Below are 20,642 nucleotides of genomic sequence, written 5' to 3' on the forward strand. Positions count from 1 at the left end.
GACTGCATTCACTCGCAACACAACAGAGGTGAAATCGGCCAGCACAAATTTAGCAGGTGACCCATATGGAGGGATGCTCCATTAGCACTGGCCTGTATGGCTCACATTTCTACACCCCCTGAAATGCTAACTCAAGCTTCTTTTCCAGATGCAGCATGCTTTTATCTCAGTTCTTATTCCCTTCATAAAGTACTTAGATATTTCTAGCAAAAACTACAAGATGTAATCTTCAATATGGTTTCTATGGTTAAAATGTGACTTGGATGGAGAAAGTGGGTTTTTGGGGCTTCTTTTTGATGTACTCAAAATCAAATAGGCAATTCATAATTCAGTTGAAAACATCTCTCTTCTAGTGACGAAGGTGAAATAAAATGCTAAAAATCAAGGCCTTCTGAGATTTAAAATATTCGTATTTGTACAAACTTTTAAAAGCCCAATGTGTACTTTAGAAGAGTACTTGACAAATGTCTGACTATGGACACGGTCACAATGAATAGGGTAGAGGAATCTTCAAGAAGATGGTAGGACATAACAAGTGTATGTGATATTGTAAATAGTACATTTATTTTAAATTTGCATGCTTGTTCTGATTGTCAGTTGTTTCCTGATGACATAAAGATTTTGTTCGTCTCAGGCTTGCTGTAGAAGATGTTGTCCAAAAAACCAAAATTTTACTGGTTGTAAGAAAGACAAGTGCTGGTCTCCAAATAATAATCTTTTCATGACAGATGCCATTTTGTATTCAGTTAAAAAAAAAGAGGAGGTAAAATGATGGGGATGAGTTGTTAATATTTTTAAATGCAGCACAGATACTGGTTTTTATACGAAACATAATTTACAAACTGATTATATGATATTTAATAATAGAAATGTTTAGCAAAAATTTTCTCTGAGAGGAAGAAAGTGGTGTAAAGGAAAAAAAAATGGTGTCAATCAAGTTGTTCAGGGCCCCACAAATTCACTTCCTTGTCCAAAAGTCAATAGAAGCTCCTTCTTCCTCTTCAGTAAGTGGAAGGAAATGCACCTGCAAGGGACTTTGACCCAGATTTTTTCATTCTTGAGTTAGGGAAATCCTAGTCTATAATTAAAAGTGAAGTAGCTAATAAATGATGAAGGAAATAATCTTACTATAGAAACAACCACCTGAGAGGTGGCTGCTGAGCTGCAATCCACTGTGCTGTGGGCTGCAGAATTATCTGATGGGAATGAGGAAATGCATCCGGGGAAGGACCAATGACAAAACTAATCTTCGAAAGTCATTCTGGGAGGGATATTCCAATTTTCCTCCTACACAGATTCTTTCAGGAACATTATCTATGTCATTATTTCCTCCTCTCTAAAGTGGGTAAAATAACAATTACCTTTGAAAAGTAATTCTAGTTAGTGGTAATGTCGACAATAGGTTCAAGATGGCTGGCTAATACAGATATTTATTTAAGAAATTAATATTAATCCTTGAACTTCAACAAAGGACTGAAAGTCTGTGGAATAACAAACAAGTCAGTGACTGTGGCTGGATCCCTTCTCTTTATGTGGAGTTGTCCAAGCTAAGGCACAGTTCTTAATAGCAGAAACTCCCAGCAGCAAAACAGAAGTGAATAGAAGACTGAATTAATTTCCTCTGTCAGCTTATATGCATTTTCTAGAATGTCTTTGCTCATCTAAATGGCATCAAAGAGTTCCTCTTCACTAAAATTGTAGGGTTTAGAAACGGAATGATGATAAAGGTTCACTAGGCTTTTTCTGTTACCTAACAGTCCTGTGCCTTTTTTTTTATTTGACTACTTTTTTTTTTTTTTTTAATTGGATAAAAGATAGTGTTTTATCTTTTTTGTTTTACTTTTATACCAGATTACACGGAGGGAAGAGATTAGCACCTCCAGTATATGAAGGTGTCTTATCCTCAGATGACTAATGCTGAAGATCCAGGTAGAAATGCCTGTTGGAAAGCAGAAAAGTTTTTCAAACACCATTTCAAGAAGTGGATTTATACTACCAATCAGATACAAGATACAAGCTATTTCACTTTTCTGTAATTTCCCGGTATCTACATGTTCTTTTATTTTTCAGTTATAGCTCATTGCATTAACACCTACATTTATGGCAAATGATATTTGAAATGCTTCTTGTTTTTTATTATTATATTTAAAGTTCATTGTGGATTCAGCAGCGTGTACCCAAGTGGCAGGTCAGCTGAGGTTACTCTTGTGCCTCCTATCTTAGCAAATGTAGTTGAAGAATGAACCAGAGAAGTTGAAAGCCAAACACAAACCTGAGCACTTAGCTCAGCTCATGCATGCCAGGAGTTGCACACAAACAGATGGGCAAAACCTTCTCAGATAAACTTCAGCAAATATGATGGAGTAGCAGAAATACCAAGCTTGCCCAGTGCCAGCTGAATGATGGCAGGTTTGATACAGTCCCCTAGAAATCATGCATAAGGCTTACAGTATCCTCAGTCAAACAGAAAGAAGAAAATCTTAATATTTGGGTTATACAATTTGACCTTTCCTGACACTAAACAAACCAAAAAAGCCTTGGGAAGTGACCAAAGAACATCAGTTTGTTTACATGAAGATTCCTTGATTAAAAAAAAAAAAAAATTCTATCCTTGCTTGACTTCTTACTTAAGTATCAGGCTGCATGTCTTTGCTTCTGTCAAGTTTATATGTTCAGAAATTTTTGAAAGGTTGAATCACAAAGCTTTTTAATCACATACACTTAAATAAAAACCTAATGCTGACCTGCCATGACAATCAGGCACAGTTTAAAATCAACTCACAGGAAGACAAAGTTATGTTTAGTTTGGAGAGTTTTTACATCTACTTTATATAAACTAACAAAGCTGTTAAGAGCAAATGGAAATGACATGAGAGAAAGAGGTTACACCAGGCAAAGCAGATTTCTTGGTTTTCCTTTCTATTTTAGTCAAAACAAATGCATTTAACCATTTAAATACAAGTCTGTTGACATAGATATAATTATATTAATCTCAGTTGCACAGAAGGTTTGACTTATGACAGAAAGAAGTATCTTCTGTTTGCTTTCATTGCATTCTATTAGTTTGACCTGGATGTCTGCCTTCGTGCTAACCATATGACAAAAATAAGATATTTAAAATTTTTAATGCTATATCTTGGCATACAACTTCAGAAATAGAAATGTTAGAACTATAAGCTGATATAAGTCTCACATAGAATACAACATTATTATATTGCAAAGAGGAAAAATCTAAGGTGCCAAACAATGACATGGAAAGACATAAAGCCTTCAAGAGCTTGTTTTATAATGACAATCAGTACCATGTGTCATGGTCTGCTTGGAAAAAAAAAGGCTTTTGAAACTGAAGCAAGTAGGTTTTTATACACTCATTAATAAGAAATCTAATCAGCACTGACACACAAATGAAGTACATAATGCATAACTTAAAGTGTAGGAAACAAGTGCACAAAACAATATGCTTTTACAGTATTCAGCAGGTATATGGTGGATTTATGTGGAGCTGCAGCAGACACTCTTTGATTCATTCAGCTCTGTGATGTCAATTTTATGGTAGAGATGGAAGACAGATAACAAATAAACTTATCCCCACATTCCAGCCTTCTTTTTCTATTTTTCACTGAAGTTCAAATGTTACAAAGTATAGAACAAGTAAGGTGAAGTGAGCTCAGCTTTTGTGGAAAATGAGACAGGAGGAAAAGACAGGGACTGGAACTTCACCAGATGGGTATTTCTTTGTATTTAATACCCTATTCATCTATCAACTTTTGTTTACACATAATACACAAATATATAGAATCTCATTATCAACACATTAAAACCTCAGTGTTGCATTGCTTTATTAAAACTGCAAAATCATGCATCTGAAGGCAAGGAAATGCTGGAGGAGGGTTACCTGAGAAATATCCATTCAGCACATTTTTGTGAAGGTTTCTGATTTGTACAAATTGTGATGTAATTTTGATTAAGTGTTTTTTTTTCAGGGGACCCCTGTTTCATTCACAGTGCAGAGTGGACGATGCTTGCTTAATGAGCAGCTGCTCAATACTGGTTTTGTTTCATTGTTCAGCATGTGTGGTCCCATTTGTTATTTACTAGACACTAACAATCCAGTTCCCTACTGAGGACTATTAATTTCCTCACAGACTTTTCTTTTCTGATTTCACTATCATGTAGGAATACATCACATAAGCCTTCTCAGCACCCTGTGATACCCAGGATGATGTCATTCCCATCAGAGATGGAGATTTGGTATGTAAAGGGATTCAAGCCCAGAATTTCTATTGCATAGCCAGCTTAAGACAACAGTGGATTCTTTATTCATAGGCCAAAGCTTTGTATGTTAGCTGTATCTATTCAAATATATCTCACCCCAACTTTTACTATAACTGAGGACACCAAATGCTTAATCTAAGTTTGAATTAAGTGACTTGAAAATCATCTAACATCTTTTTGATGATGATATTTCTCTGAGACAGTATTCAGCTCCCATAAATATGAGACAGCTTTCTTTTCCTGAAAATCCCTAACAATCTGCCCTTTGCCTAGCAGCTGTAGGACCTTCATGGTGAACAGCTTCCACTGCCTCTGTGGTGTGTGATGATTGAAATACTGAGCTGTGTCCTGGACAGTTAACATAATGTATATTCACAATGGGGAAGGTAAATTCAGATTGTGCCAGCAATCTTAGTTCTGATGTGTTGACCTCTGTCTGCTCAGTGTTATAATCCTTGTAATATTCCTTCACCATATCTTTCACATATGGCTAAAAAGACAGTAATCTTAAAGCAGAATCCTCCTGACTCCTTATCACTGTTGCTTCTATGTGTTTCAGTAAATCAGTGCTGCTTTAGGATTAACAGATAACAAGGGTTCTTATCCTTTTTTTACTCTCTCTTTTAGTTCCCAGTTTAAACCTCCTTGCCTGGCTACCAGAGTGAGACAGAGTAAGCAACAGCCCATAGTGGAGCTTGGTACTGGGTATTATCTGAGAACTATCAAGATTAATGCTTCTGTCCTGTTTGTTTGCTGCACTGCCTCACTCCACTACAGTGCTATGCTCACAGCTGGGAGGTCTCTGCTGGCCTGGAAGGTTGGTCAGAAGGCTGTGCCCATTCGTGCTCTGCAGCTGCTCATAGCTGCCAGTCCCTCATGCTGCCTGCCAGGGTCCTTGGGCATTTCCCAGCAGATGCCACAATTCCAGAATCCTCTCTAACTTGCAAGATGTTTTTTTCCTGTCAGGTTCCTAACTTTTCCTTTTTTAGACCCTCTTTTATTTTCCATGGCTGCTTCTCAGAAATCCTCCTTTTTGGCATTCAAAACCTTCTCTCAGGAGATCATTTTTCCCTCTTAAATAATGTATGCACTGAAGCACAGTATCTGGTCTTTTCTCCAACTGGTGAATGCATCTTATATCTTTAATTAATATCAGAATTCAGGAGGTACTTCTCTTGTTTAGTCTAGGTGTTACCAAAATTTATGACCATCTGGTAGTAGTGTCATCCAGGAGGTAGCAGATTTCCACTTTAGATTTCAGAAATTTGGTCAGGCATTCATCTCCACACAGACATGTACTCAATTGTGTGCCACCTGTTGGTATTCAAAATTTAAGGTACTATCAAGATCCTTGTTTTCAGGCTTCATGCTCAAACAAGCTTACTTTCTGTTTCTCATTCTCCAAAGCCAAAGGATGACTATGAGAAAAAGACAAACCTGTCTGGAAAGTCTGAGGTCAGACCATGGGGAAAATCAGTTCTAAAATGAATTATCCTGATTACATTTATATTTTAAACAAGTACATTCTGAAAACTGTAAGAAGCATGCCCATTAATCAGTGATGCTAAATTTAGAGACATGGTTTTCCTAAAACCTAAAAGTTTCTTCCAGGAACTTAGGGACCACAGTTTTTCGCATGATTTTAATTTACCTTTTGTAAGTGATGTCAAGTCACATTTCCAAAATAAAACACATTTCTTTCATTTGCCATGGCCCTTATTCTTCCTCTTTACAGCAATGACCATTTATTAGTTTGAGGGTTGTTGGATTAACCCTCCCACCACTCACTGGCCAATATAAATATTTTCCTTCACCTAATTTCCTTAACCACTTAAATCAAACTGTGTGGTGATGAGAATGATAATGTAAATTCAATTTCCCTTTGGTATATGTCTTCAGCTCCAATTTAAATTTCAAGATGTCAGACACAAACTTCATGCTGAAAAAATATGAATATCATCTAGGCAGCAGTCTAGCATGTTCCCATTATTATTTTAATGCATAGTGTATAGATTGTATGTGCTATTCTAGGGATGGAACATTTTGCCTAAAAAAGCAGAACTCCGTCACAGATTTTAGAGATTTCTAGGAGAAATAAGACTTGGCTAAGTCATTGTTTCAGTTCAGTTCAGTTCTGTCACTCAATAATAGTGTAAAATATTTCCTTTCTAAATTTCACCATGGCACCATTTTTGAAATGAGGGCAGCTCAGCATGCATACTGCTGAGCCTATGTATAAATAACAGAATGCTTTTTGTACTGCATTCTTCAGTAATTCTAAAAAGTTTATTTGAATGTCCAGCCACTATCTGGCTGCAGAATACCCTACTACAAGTAAAAGCAATTATTAATTTTCTGGAGTTGGGAGGGATGTTTGTACCATGGACTGTGATATTTTCTGTTTCAATTGCATGCTGAGAGTTTTTATAGTCATGGTCAAGCACTATTTCATAACACAATAAAGACAGAAATGTATCATTTATATCACTACAGAGTCACTATACCCACCATAGTTTAAACACAAATACACAAATTCGGACCTGATTACAAGCATTACATATTGATCACTAGCATGGCAATATTGAATTCTGATCTGCTAACATATCTGTGGTTTGACCCACAAAAGCCTCTTGCTCACTCCTCTGCTGCAGCTGGACCTAGGAGACAAAATCTAAGTAAGGAGTTCTTGAGTTGAGATAAGAACTGGGAGAGAGATTCCTCACTAAATACCCTCAAGGGCAGAAGAGGCTCATCTCAGAAATAGGAAGAAAATTTATTGCTAACAAAAACAGAGCAGGGTAATGAGAAGCAAAATAAGATCTTAAGTATATCAGGGAGCAGTACCATGGGTTGAGCATGATCTGTACACTAATAACAGTACAAAAGCTTACAACACAGTTTTAGATTAGTTATTTCTAGGCTTGTTTCCATAAAAAGATTGAAAGTGCTTTGCTTTTGTGGAAACTAAGTCTGAGTTAACCATTTTGTAGACTCCTCTCCCAATTCTTAGTCCAGTTGCTGGTGAACTGGTTTTGCATATGCCTTCTTTCTTTTCCCAAGGGTACATCCTTCTCTACAAAAGAATGGTTAGTAGGTTGTTTTGGGGGTTGTTTTGCTTTATTTTGAACCTGGTAGTTCACTTTCAATTACTGAAATCTAAAATCACATATTCAGAACCCTGACTCCTTACACATAATATACCAAGAAGGATTTTATTTTTAGGGGGAATAAAGACAATAACACCTGGAGATAGAGGTGTGTCTTTTGTCCCACAATCCACTGACTGTGGGACAAAGATGAGAGTAAATATCATATAAAGTTGTTACAGAGACCAACAGCAAAGACTGTAATAAGATGTCAAAGATACAATGACATTGCCCTAAAAGACTTGATGGTTCAAGAACTTTCTAAGACATACATCTGTATGTTTAATAGCCCTTGACAGATTTTGTTTTCTTGACTATGTACTGGATAAAATTTTTCTTGTTCATGGAAGGATTTAAAATTTAGTCTCAAAATAGTGTTTTAGCAGGAAGGCTTAGGGTACTTAATTATTCTTTGAAGGGCTGTTTATGTATTTTGCAACAATTTTCCATTGGACAAAGCAAAGTAGAAGCCCAGGGAGATGTGAATGCTTTTCACTTAGGTGAAAACTCAGATACAATCGTCCTCTCTTCAGTGCTCTTCTTCTGGTCTCCAGAATGTCTAATAATCTTCTTCACAGTAACTTGAGAGAAGGAATAGGAAATGCTTTCTCTAGGTCTAACAGTGCTATATTATGGTGCAATTATGAGATTCTTGGTTTGAACCCGTCAGCCTACAGTCTTCAAATCTGTCTTTAACAGTGTGAATTAGTGTTCATATGAGTATGCATATGTACATATATACACATATATACATGTGTAAAACATAGGTACACTCTAATTTCAGATGTCTATCAATTTGAATAAGATCAAGCAGCCTTACTAAATATAAATTATTTTTCTAGGGATATTTCCTAGGTCAAATCCAGACAGTTTCTCACTTTTTCATAGTATGTCTCAGTTTAGTAGTCAATTATTTAGCAGTATACAGGTTAGATCCAAGCTGACAATCCTGGCAGTTGGGAAGAAAGACAGAACCAGTAACAACAAACTGAGTGATTTCAACAATTGCTATTAAGTGTTTCTTAAATCATTATAAAAATTTATCAAGGTGAAGTGGAGAGCACTGAGTTCCTGCAAAATAAATTCAGTATTGATAACATTATAAAACACTGATGACATTCTAATATTTGCTGTCATACATTGAAATTAAGTGTATATAAATTGATGGTATAATTTTCTCTACTCCAAAAAAAGAGTATGTCTTCTGATATACTGAAGATGTTGTTGCAAGCCCTTGAGCCTTTTGTTGCCTTCAAACCCAGTTACAAAGAAAATAAACTTTCTAGGAAATGGAAGCATTGGTAAAGTGTTAATCTATTTTAAGCCTCAGGCTATTTGAAAAATCACAGATATACCACGTGTCTGCAGAGCTAAGAATGAAACTAGAACAGTACTGAGAATCCCATTTTGTGCACTGCCATCAAAAACAGTAAAAAACACAAAAGTGCATATTGGCTATAAAGCACAATGCTGTCTTGTTTCCTTGCTTTCAGCCCAATACTTTCATAAATGAAAATGCTTCATGTCAGCAGGAAATTCTTCATCTTTTTATGGCTAATAAATGTAGGAAAAACCATGGTAATTAGAATTTGCAAGTGTAAATTTGACAGATGCATATGCATAGAAGCATATGTGCATACACGTGTGAAGAAATGCTCAGGTGAAATATTGCTGTAAGAACTCTTGCAATGTAAAGGTTCCTGTTAATGTCAGTGTGATGATGGTGGTCAAACATAGGAACAGATTGCCAGGCTGTGAAGTTTTCCATGCAGATATCCAGATCCTGCCTGAACAAGACCATGACTGAACTGACCTAGTAGGTTTTGAGTGGGGAGTAGGAGAAGATTATCTCCAGGGGTAAATTGCTGCCTAAATATTCTATGAGGCTACTGTTCATTAAATTTATCACTGAATTGAGGTTGCTAATATTTTTAAAGATAAGTTAGAAAATACATTTTCCTGAAACTTTTCTTACAGAAATTATAAAAATGTCTGCCTAGAAGGATTCTTCATGTTTTTAGACAAATTTCAAACCATAATATTGATGGCTGGAAGTGAAAATAGAGTGCCTGATGTTTTCCTTATTTTCACGTTCCATTTTCTTTACAATGTGATAATTTTCCTTTCCTGAGAGCCATATGGCAAGAGTGTCTCTTTGGAAATGAACCTCTTTGATAAGACTGGCTGTAAGGAAAGATAAAATAAGAAGACAGTCCTAAGGAGACACTGGTAACTAATAATGCAGAAATGAAGTATTGTGGAGGGTTTCTTTCCTCATTCCCCTAAGAAAATGTTGATTTCAGCTGAAAACAATATTTTAAGTAATACAAAATTCAGCTTCTTAAGTAATGCAAACCAAAACCCTCAAAGAATTCAAACTATTTTTCTATGTTATTAGAGTTTTTTGTCATATTATTGTCAAGTGTTCTTGAATGTATTGTCTAACATTACATCAAAAAGGAGAATATACTGGAGCATATATTTTTTTCAAAAAATTATAATATTACTAGCCCCACAGCCCTATAAATGTAATTTTTTTCATTCTTTTCCAGATCTCTTCTATCAGGGGAGAATTTTTCCTTTGGCTGATAATTAATAGTAAAATCTTTCATGTCTTTCTTCTTGGGTAGCAATGAGATGCAAGTCCACAGTTGCCTTCCAAGAGCAAACTAGCAGTCCTGTCATTTAATATTTTTCCCCTAGCTGAGACATTTTCAATGACTTTAATACATTTCTTATATTGATCTTAAAGAAATGCTGCCTTGATCTCTTATCTCTTGGGACTGTATTAAATGAAGTTCCTTATTTTTAAAGGTGGAATGAATGACGATGTGATCTAAAAACCCCACCTAATTTTGTATCACCCTTAATGTATCACTTCAACACATTTAGTCACTGTGATAATTTTTTTGTCATGGAAAATTATGACATAGTTAATAAAAGTTTTAGTTAAGTAGTTCTGTAGTAGTAGTAGTATTATGTAGTGATAACTAAGTCCAATGTGTATTTAAACTTTTGAAATCAAATCAGCATGTTATGTCACAGTAAATCAGGAAATTACATTCAAAATACATCTTTGGTTCTTGGCCAAAGGAGGTGATTTGTGGGGAATAAGTATTTTCAAACTATTTCAGTGGTTTTGGACTATACATACCCCAATTTCTGAATTAAAAAATTGCATATCTTGAAAGGAAAAATTATAGAGTCCGATAATTTTCTTGAAATAGCATTACTTAGGGGAATTATCAGTAATTATCAGGGAGTAGACCCGCATATGAAGCATCAGACACAGAGTAAAGCATCCTATTTTTTACCATGTCTGAAACCTGATTATTGCTTTTTAACAAAGTCTAAATGGGGCAAACTGGAGATCGATAAGCTCAGCTCAGATTAATGGTGCACTGAAACTTGTCAAATTATACATTATGTCTTGTCATGACACAGGAAGGAAAGTGAGTGCAGAACCAGAACCAAAGAACAGCTTCATGGCTCTTTTTTTTTTTTTTTATTTTTAGACCCTTTGAGCAGTAAGACATGTTGCTATCAGAAGATGTGCCTGGGTACTTAATGTCAGACTGGACATACATAAATTCCACCTCACTCTTGCCCAACTGTCTAGGCTTTTCTGTGATGGCAGCAAATCTCCCTGTATTAAAGACATTTGGAAGCATTTTCATTGAGTGCAATGATTTTAAGGTGGCAAATTGAAGAAATTTGATGCAAAAATTAATAAAAATCAACAACGAAAGAAATTAGTATTTCATTGACCATTAACAGATATGTGGTTTGCTTTGCCTTAAATTGTTAACTGAAGAGTATAGCAGATGTCAAAAATGGGCTACTAAAATAAATAAATGCACACACTAAGATTTTTCAGAGATTAAAAGTACTCAAAAATTCTGTAAATACATATTGCTTAGTCTGTCTTCAGACTGCTCTTAGGCAAAGCTAAGAAAAAACCAATTTATAAGAGTTACTATGTTTCTATCATCAAACCCAGCTGATAATTTATATCATGTTGTTTTCACCAAAGAACAAGTACATGAACATAAAATATTTAATTTCATTCTCTAAAAGAAATGTGCAAAAAAGTTTAAAAAACTACAAATCAATATCATACTTATCTTATTCTCTGAAAAGACCTTTGTTACTGCCTGGAAATCAATTACAACTGAAACAAAATGGGTATCTTTGATTCTGTTTTTATATTCTACACAACTTTGTATTTTTTGTAAGTTGGAGTAGCTTCAAAAGTTTGGGAGATTTAGGTCAGTTGAATACTTAACTAGGAATGTTGTCCCTGATTTTAATCAAAATGTTTTGATCTATAAAACTAGGTTGAACTATCGCAAAAATGCTTATGGAGGAATTTATGATGCTTCTATTTCTGTTTAGCTGGAAATGTTACAATAACAGGCACAAAAATCAAGTACAGAATTTTGGCTTGATGGAAGAGAGGAGGTAGAAAACTGTCATGCCTGTAAACAGTTTAATTTCTTATTTTGTGTGTCTTTCCCATTAAAATTGCTTTTTTCTTTATTCATAAAGTCTTAAACTAAAGCCACACATTCTCTAAAACAGTTAAAACAGATAAAACAGTTATCCTGTCATAGATATCTTTGTGCATCCCATACAGCTCTGTAGAGGACACACAATGGACCACGCCCAGGAAATGATGGCACCAATTGTCATGACAGATACCAAACAAATACTAACTTATATCACAATTGTGTAAGAGAATTTCCTGCAAGAATAGAAGAGACAGAAAGCCTTATTCTTATTTGGCTCTAGTATAACATTATTTTTTTCTCCCATCTTGTGAAAAAGGCTAAATATCCCGAAGGTAAGAATATTCCTAATGAAATGTGTCATTTTCTCTGCTGCAAAAATCCTAATCCTAGAAAACAATTTAAATGAGATTATTTATCAGAGGGGCCTCTGATTACAAGGTAAAAGAACAACAGCTGTCTGTTATGGAAAAATTATGCTTTTTGAAAATCATGTTTTCATGTGATCACATGGATGAGAAGGTGCTTGATCTGGCTAAAATGCTTTGAGTTAGGATTGCAGTGATTTTCCAGAAATAATGGTAACAATATTATCTTCATTATATAGCACTATTCACTTCAATCTAGTTCAGTTAAACACACTCAGCACTACTGAAATGTGATTACCAGTGAAGTGGAAATCTCAGCCATTTAAAATGTAACACAGTGGTGGAAACTCAAAATGTTTCAGCTGAAGGACTTTTCAGAGTTATGGGAAAAAAAAATCAAGCAGAAGACAGTATTAAAGCAGACCAAATCAGACTCTGGGTTTAGAGACTGTTCTGAAAGGACTATTCATAATAAGTGCTTTCCCCTCAGGCTAACAGATTAGGAAGGACATGTCCTGAGTCGTGTGCTTAATTTTTGTAATCTGTGACTCCTGATATTTTGAACTCTAAACAATGCCATGAAACATCACAAATGATTTGGCAGAGCAGTGCATTATAAGCAATTTTCTGCCAGTGAGCCAACTTTTTTTTGTAGTTACTCTACATATTTATGCAGTTCTGAATGTAATAGCTGAAATTATCTGTAATCAGTTTGCATATACAACTCCTGGCTGCTTTTCTCCTTTCAGACAGAAACATTATTTCTGTAAATAAAATAAAAGCAAAAGTTATTTTAAAATGAGGGTTTTTAAAATGTGGGACATCTCAGGAAACCATGCAACAAACCATGCAGCACACACCCTTGAATCCCATTTTTTGTCACTAAGTTCATTACTCTATGGGCAGATAGTTAATTCCATTAAGACAATGAGACAGTGGAGCTTGTCCTGTGAAAGTAATCTTAAGTTTGCTTCAATTGTTAATATGATGTCAGAGTCACAGAATCATAATTAATTGTGTCAGACTCAGCTCAAATTAAGCTAGCTCCACACCTAAGGGATGGATCTTCATATTTCCAGAAATATTGGAGCTCAAACATAGATACCTGACAAACTTGAAGACAGGATTAAAAAAAAAATATTTACCCTTGAAGGGCATTTGCCAGAAACCTGGACAAACCTTTCCAAATGGACAAACCTTTCCAAATGGACAAGCCTCTCCCGTGAGAACTCAGCACAGTGCTGCAGCAAGGGTTGGTGTTCTGATCAGAGCCTGTAGCAATACTTACACTAAATTTGCAAATTGTGTTCTACCTCCCTATCTAACAGAGAGCTGATTACAATCTACTAAACAGGATTTATAATATTTCTGTCTCAAATCTTCAAGTCCCTTATGCTTTCAGATAAATAGAAAGTGCATCTTAGAGGGTTATTCTCTACTTCATCCTCCAAGTTCAGTTGTTTTATACTGTAAACAATGAAATGCTTCAGAAGAACACTAAACAATTAGCAATAAATGAGCATTTCAGAATTACAGCAGTTCATATTCTGTTATCTTAAACTAACACTTTAAACTGCTTGATTTTACCCTACTGATATTGATCAAGCTCACCTTGTGCTCATATATAAAAATTAAGGGAATTTTTTTTAAAGATCTCATCTAGCTTTAATTACAACATGCTGTGTATTACACAGAAAATACTGTTCCAAAGTACTGCTTTCAGTTCACATTTGATATAGTCAAATTAATTAATGGCTATAATTTTAAATGACTAACAAAGAAACAAAGCTGAATCTGATAGTTTAAATTACTGTATGACCAGGTACTAGAGAATGAGATAATTATTGTCTTGCATGGCATATCCAGTACTAATTTTGCAAATCATCTTAATTCACGTAGACTGTGTTGACTTACTTTTGCTTAGTAGAATGAGAAATTAGATTCCTTTCTTCTTTTCCTTTGTATAACTTGTTCTCTTTAAATTAAATCCTTCCAGGAAAGAATTTAAACATGAACTTTAAATCCATTTACTTCAGAGATTTAATTTTGAAAGTTGATTAGGTAAAACTACAATCCAGAATTAAGGCCCACTTCAGTCTAATCTTTCATTGAAAATCAGTGAGGAGGTTTATTTTTTCTATTGATAGTGTATGATAAAAGGCAATGCAAATGCCAGCTAGATCTTTTTGGATACCTTAATTATTAAAGCTAAGTTAGTCTGGTTATTAAATCACAAGAACTGGTTTAAGACCTCTGCCCAGTCCTGCTTTTGCCAATCACATTTGAGAAAGTTTTGTGGCTCACTCTCTCATTAGGTGACTAAAAACTGTGACCTACCCTATATTCTCCCAATGAAAACCAAAACCAAAGCAAAGTCAAAATATTGTCTGGAGTATATCTTGAAAATCTGCAGAAATTTTTTGAAAATATTCAATCTTATCCATTTCCTGTCAGTGAATAATCAATCAAAAAGACCTGGAATTCAGGAGAATAAAAAATAGAAACTCCCTACCCCCCTCAAAAAAACCCAAACAAAACAAACCCCCCACAAAAAACCAACAACAACCAGCATATGAACAAAAGAAATCAAAATCAATCCCAATCACAAAAGAAGAAGAAATAAAAAAGAAAATAAAAAAACAAAACAAAACAAAAAAAGCCCACAAAAAACCAAGCAAAAATACAGGGACAAATTGAAGCAAATGACTTAAGCTATCTGGCATCTCCCTTTAGAGACCAAGTGCCTACTATCTAGGCTTTGGGAAATTAAATTAAACATGTCAAGCAAGCAATATGGGTCTTGGTCAAAATCAATATAAGAAAAAATCTCTATATAGAGTCAATAACATAATCTTCTATATGATGAAAATGTATAGAGAACTCAGATAAATATCCAAAAGACAAGATTAAAAGATAAACAGAGATACATAAAGATGTAAATAAATAGATTTATCACAGAACCTCATGAATTAGCTACTTTAAGGAGTATCTGAACATGCCAAAGTGCGTGAGGTTAAAACTCAAAATATAATAGGCACACAAAGTAGATTTTTCATTAAAAAGATAGCAGTAATAAAAGAGTGACTTTTTAGCTAGGGAAAGTCAAAGATTGGCATGCAAATAAGAAGGCTTACTGTTTTTGCCTACCTAAAGCCACTTCAGATATTTGATTATCAGAAGTAATTAAAAGACAAAAACATCTCTATAAATAGCATGCTGTTCTCAGGATATATTTTAGATAAAATAATAACAAACGAATAAACTATGTGCCAACAGCTAGACTGAAAAAAAGATAAATCTCCAGGAACTGTGGATATCCCCTTTGAATTTTATAGGATGTCTAAAGTCCCTTAGGGAGACCTTTAATTCTGTTATACTTTGCTACAAAGACCTGATCTAATGATGATTTTACTTGGTCAATCACCTGTGAATCATAAATAAAAATAGAAAGACACTACAATCCAAATTAGATTCCACATTCTCTGTGTTAGGCGCAGTTCAAAGTAGACTCACAAAGGATGAAACACTTCGTAATACTCACAAGATTTCCTTATGGTGTCAGATAAAAAATAAATAATTTTCTGTGCTTTCACTAAATTTAAGCACACTTGTACTAGAATAGGGCAGAAGTTCCTGCTTTTAGTCCTACTGCATACAGAACCCACATTTCCTGCTCCCTTCCAGGTACTAGAATGGCTTATTTGCCTTTATTTACAGCTAAAAACAGCTGCTTAAATCAATAGTGTTGAATCTCTCTTGTTTGAATTGCAGGGAAGAATGTCCATCATCTCTTTTGCTGTTCTCTGTGACAAGGACCACAGAACATTTTGTACAGGATAGAATCCCATGAATCCATCACAGAGATCTGACATGGAAGAACAGAGCAGAAAAAAAAAAGATTATAAAGTGATGATGCCATGTTATTTTTATCTAACCTGAACAGTTGCTTAAAATAAATAGATAAAGCAATCTGTGATTTTAGGGAAGTGTCTGCCTACATAGTAAACAATGCCTGATAGAAAGTGCCATTTAAATCTGCCTTACTCAAAGAAGTAAGAGAACACTCGGATTTGATAACATATTAAAGAATTAAAATTTCATGAATTCAAGATTTCAGTGAAAAAGAAATACCAAAACACTGATATATTAAATAAACAAACAACATCTGAAGTGCCAATGAAAAATGCTATTCCTTAGCATGTGTTTTTGTTTGTGGAGGAACCAATCATTTTTAAGCGAAGATTTCATCAAGTTATCCTTTTAATTTTAATTTTATCTAATAATCCATTCTTATAGAGCTTTAATAGATCAGAGGTATCCATGTAAAATCAAAACGGATTAGGAAGAGCAAAGTTCATATGAGAAACAAGGCAATTATTTGTTTAAAATGTTACATACTACTGTCAAAGGAGAAAGATCAATGTGTAAGAGGAGTCCACCTTTGAAGAAGTGAAAAAACCTACATTTGAAAAAAGCAGCACATCACCTAGACTGTGTTAGGAAGAAATGGGGCCAAAGATATAAATTACCTCAGAGATTTCCTTCTCACCTTTAGATTTGTCCCACTTTAAAAACAAAACACAAATTATTTTGGTAGGCTTTACTAAAATCTTTATTTCACTCTCTTTTATTAACATAGGTTAACACAGAGCTCTCTGAACTAATTTTAATTGAACTAGATTGTGCATTGAACAAGTAAACCACGTGGATCTTAAAGCCATCAGTCAAATCATTAGAAACCTGGATAAGTTATACAAATATCTAATTGTCCTGTTGAATGGATGCACTTTGCTCTTAACCTGAACTTATCCAAACTTCTCCTCTGGCCACTGGGCATAAAACTTCAGCAGCATGCCACTGGGCAAATGCAAAGGAAACTCAGGTTCACTTGAGACTCTTCAGTTTATGTATCCAAAGATATCATCTGCCATACTACAGTATTCCTTATACTAGGTATACCAAACTACTCCTTATGCTAGCCATTTTCATGCATCTAGTACATGTGTAGAACAATTCTTTGTCAGAAAACACATTAAATAAATGGTAGTTCATAGGCTCCTGTGTTTCTGTCATCTTTCACTGCACTGAGGATGAAGTGTCCTGTTGGAAACATCACGTTTGTCTAACCTGGAGAAGTGCCTAAATGTACTTTTTCTATGTCTCGTGGCAGTGAACAATGTCAGAAAACCAAATATTTTTCCTTAAAGCTATAGGTAGGAGACTTCAGTTCCAATGCCTATGTCACTACTGCTTTTTGCAGAACTCAAATGCTGCTTGTGAGAATGAATGTTTCTAGAGCAATGTGCAGGAGGACTGTGTTAATGCTTTGGCATGTCTGGCACAAAATCTTCCAACATACTCCTTTACTTCACAGGGTTTGCTTGTTTTTTAAAAGGAATCTGTTTCAGAATATTGTGGGACTCCTACCTTCAGGAAATTGAATTCTTGTTAAGTCTCCTCATTCTTCAGAGAAAGAAATGTCTTTTGATTCCAAATTGTTGGGATTTTTTATTATGTGGAAATCATTACATGCAAAACTGCTCTTAATAAAACAAAATATTTAAGAAATCAAATTCAGTTTCAAAACTATTTAATAAAATATTCCAGTGTAGACAATGATACTTATAATAGGGAAATCAGACAAAATAATAGAAATTGTCCCACTTTTCCTTAAGTGGGACAATTTTCTTCCTATGTCTGTTTTACATTCCCATCCATCCTTTTGAATTCATTGTAGAATATTACATTAAATGAAATAAAGATATTTCAAGAACTTTCCCTTTCTAGGCACATCATTTTCTTTTTCTTTTGCTGAAAGTTGTATCTGAAGCAGTTGTGCTTCCATGAACCCACTCTAATAGTGATTTCCTTATTTGCACTGCACTGGATAACAAGTAATTTAAAGATGAGAGGTGTTTGAAGAAACTAACCTCTCTCCTACAAGAAACTGCTTTCTGGATGAGAAACTAGTAGCTGATCATATAAGACCTTTTTTGTTCTTTTAAAAAATGATCAGATCAGCAAGAATAGGACAGGAATTCTTCACTTTAATGTGAGTTTTGCCCAGCTTTTAACAGTCAAAATTATTAATTATCCCTAAAGGCAAAGATAAAAGCTTGAAGTGGTTTTGTTTTTGTTGCTATACTTCAAGGATATAGAACAGCAATCTCAGTATAGGAAGAGGGATGCTCACAAAGCCTGTATGTGGCCTCCTTGTCCCTCTAAACTGGTTAATGAACAAGAATAGCTCTGGCTGAAAATTGATTAATTCATGTCTCAGTCCAATCTTTTCAATTGAAGATTAGTGAGCCTGAGGTCCGTATTCAGGCTATTCAGGTGAGCACTAACATCCCCTGCTTTTTGGCTTTGTGAATTCCCCTCTGGCTAAACCTGAGGCTCTTAGATCCTTTTATGGCACTCAAATATTTTCATTAAGAATCATTGGGGCTGTAGAAGCCATGTGAGCCTCAAATCTTTATTGTAAATGAAATGATGGTAGGACACACCAGGTGTTGCAAAATGGTAAGTGAATGCCTGCTAGTCAGGGAAGACAATAATGTGAGGCTGCTTAAGGTGTTGCCCCGTCATGTTAGCATGACAAACCAGCTGTACAATGTTTCTGCTTGAACTACATGAAGGTATGATGCTACATTTTTCACACAACAGTCACTGTGCAGTACTTTGTGGCCATTGCACTGTGCCCACACACTTGAATAAATCTTAATTTTTCACATCCTTTCGCTGTAAGCGCTCTTGTTCTGATAATTCATATGGAGATACTGGGGGTAGAAAATACCTTTCAGAAACTACACATGATGGGCAGTCTTTTGTATATTTGGATTTCACAGTGTTTAGATGCAATATTCAGTTGATTTTGTATGGACAGATGTAGAATTAATCATTAATTGATCCCTTTATAAAATAGATATGGTTTAGCACGTTTCTTTTAAGAATCTTCTCAGCAAGATGCTAAACTTCCAACAGTTAGCACTGAAATATGACAATTGTGCAATCTTGTCACAAAGAGAGATCTTTTGACTTCACCTGAAATAAAATAATAGATTAAATTTTCTGTGTGCAATTTTCAGTCTTTTAATCAGAAAGTACATCATATCTCTCTTCTTCTTTTGATACTCAACATTTGTAAACTTATTTTTAACTTTGAAGTGTGTTTTGAACTGATACCATGACTGCTATTTCTAGAAATGGAAAACATTTCTGGTAAAAAAACCCATTTAGAACCAAGTGCATACAGTAGAATATTAAATCAAGAAGTGGGATTTCAGCTTCTAAGTTTCTCCACTTGTGAACTTTATCCAGCAACTTGATAGACTTTGAGTTGTAGTCGCTGTGTGATGAAGTTATGATTCCAGAATACCTACATGAAATTAATGTTAAGTAATTAGACAAACCTAGCTAGATTTTTGGGCAGGGACAGTAAACAAGAGTAATTACGTTAAATGAGTCATTTCCGGCAGCCACAGACAGCGTGTCTGTACTGATCAAAGATGAGGCAGAAAAGAAAGCCACATCAAGCATTATGTAGGTTGCTATTAATCGTAGTTTACCAGGGGTTTCATATCATGTGTATTGTTGCACTTCTCTGCCTAATATCAAGATTTCACATTGCTTCTTGGAATACTAGATTTTTTTTCTCTTCCTTTTTCAGCATTTGGAGAGAAAGATCAAGAGGATCTAATTGTTATGTTGGTGCAACTGGTTTTGAACTGTCTTTCCCTATAAAGTCATAGCCAGAACAGCGTTACCTAATCTTTAGTGAGAGCCATTCTCAAGGGTTCTCTAGATCTCCAGAGAGTATTTTCAAGAAAAACTTACCTAAATCAACACTTTGATTTAAGGGATAGGATCAATAATTTAGAAATAAATAAAGAATATGCTTTTTGAAGAGGCAACCTCGGTTCAACTCCTATGAAGTGCTGAAGTGCCTGGATCAAGTTTCTTAGAATATGTTCTTGAAATTGGATGTTTTAATTAGTCAGGAAAACTGCATTAATGCACAACTTTTACAATCTTATCAACATGAGTGATATTCTCCCTATAAATGTGAATGCAGTGTGCTTAATTTTGAGTCACAAAGTAGATATTAAACCACATGTGGAAGATAAGTCATTGGTAGCTACCATTTTCCAGTGTATTTGTGATAAAATATTCTAATCTGGCCTCAGAGGAAGAAAACAGAAAAGCTTTGGCAAAAGTACAGTTGTTAAGCAGACATCTAAGCAGACTGATGATTTCCCTGAAAAAGGCCAGTGCCAGAAACTAGCAAAAGGTTATTCCAGTTTGTAGCCAGCTTTGGTATGTGAGTCCTTTGGTCTGGTACTAAT

This window comes from Zonotrichia leucophrys, chromosome 1A (assembly GCF_028769735.1).
Source record: "Zonotrichia leucophrys gambelii isolate GWCS_2022_RI chromosome 1A, RI_Zleu_2.0, whole genome shotgun sequence".
NCBI lineage: Eukaryota > Metazoa > Chordata > Aves > Passeriformes > Passerellidae > Zonotrichia > Zonotrichia leucophrys.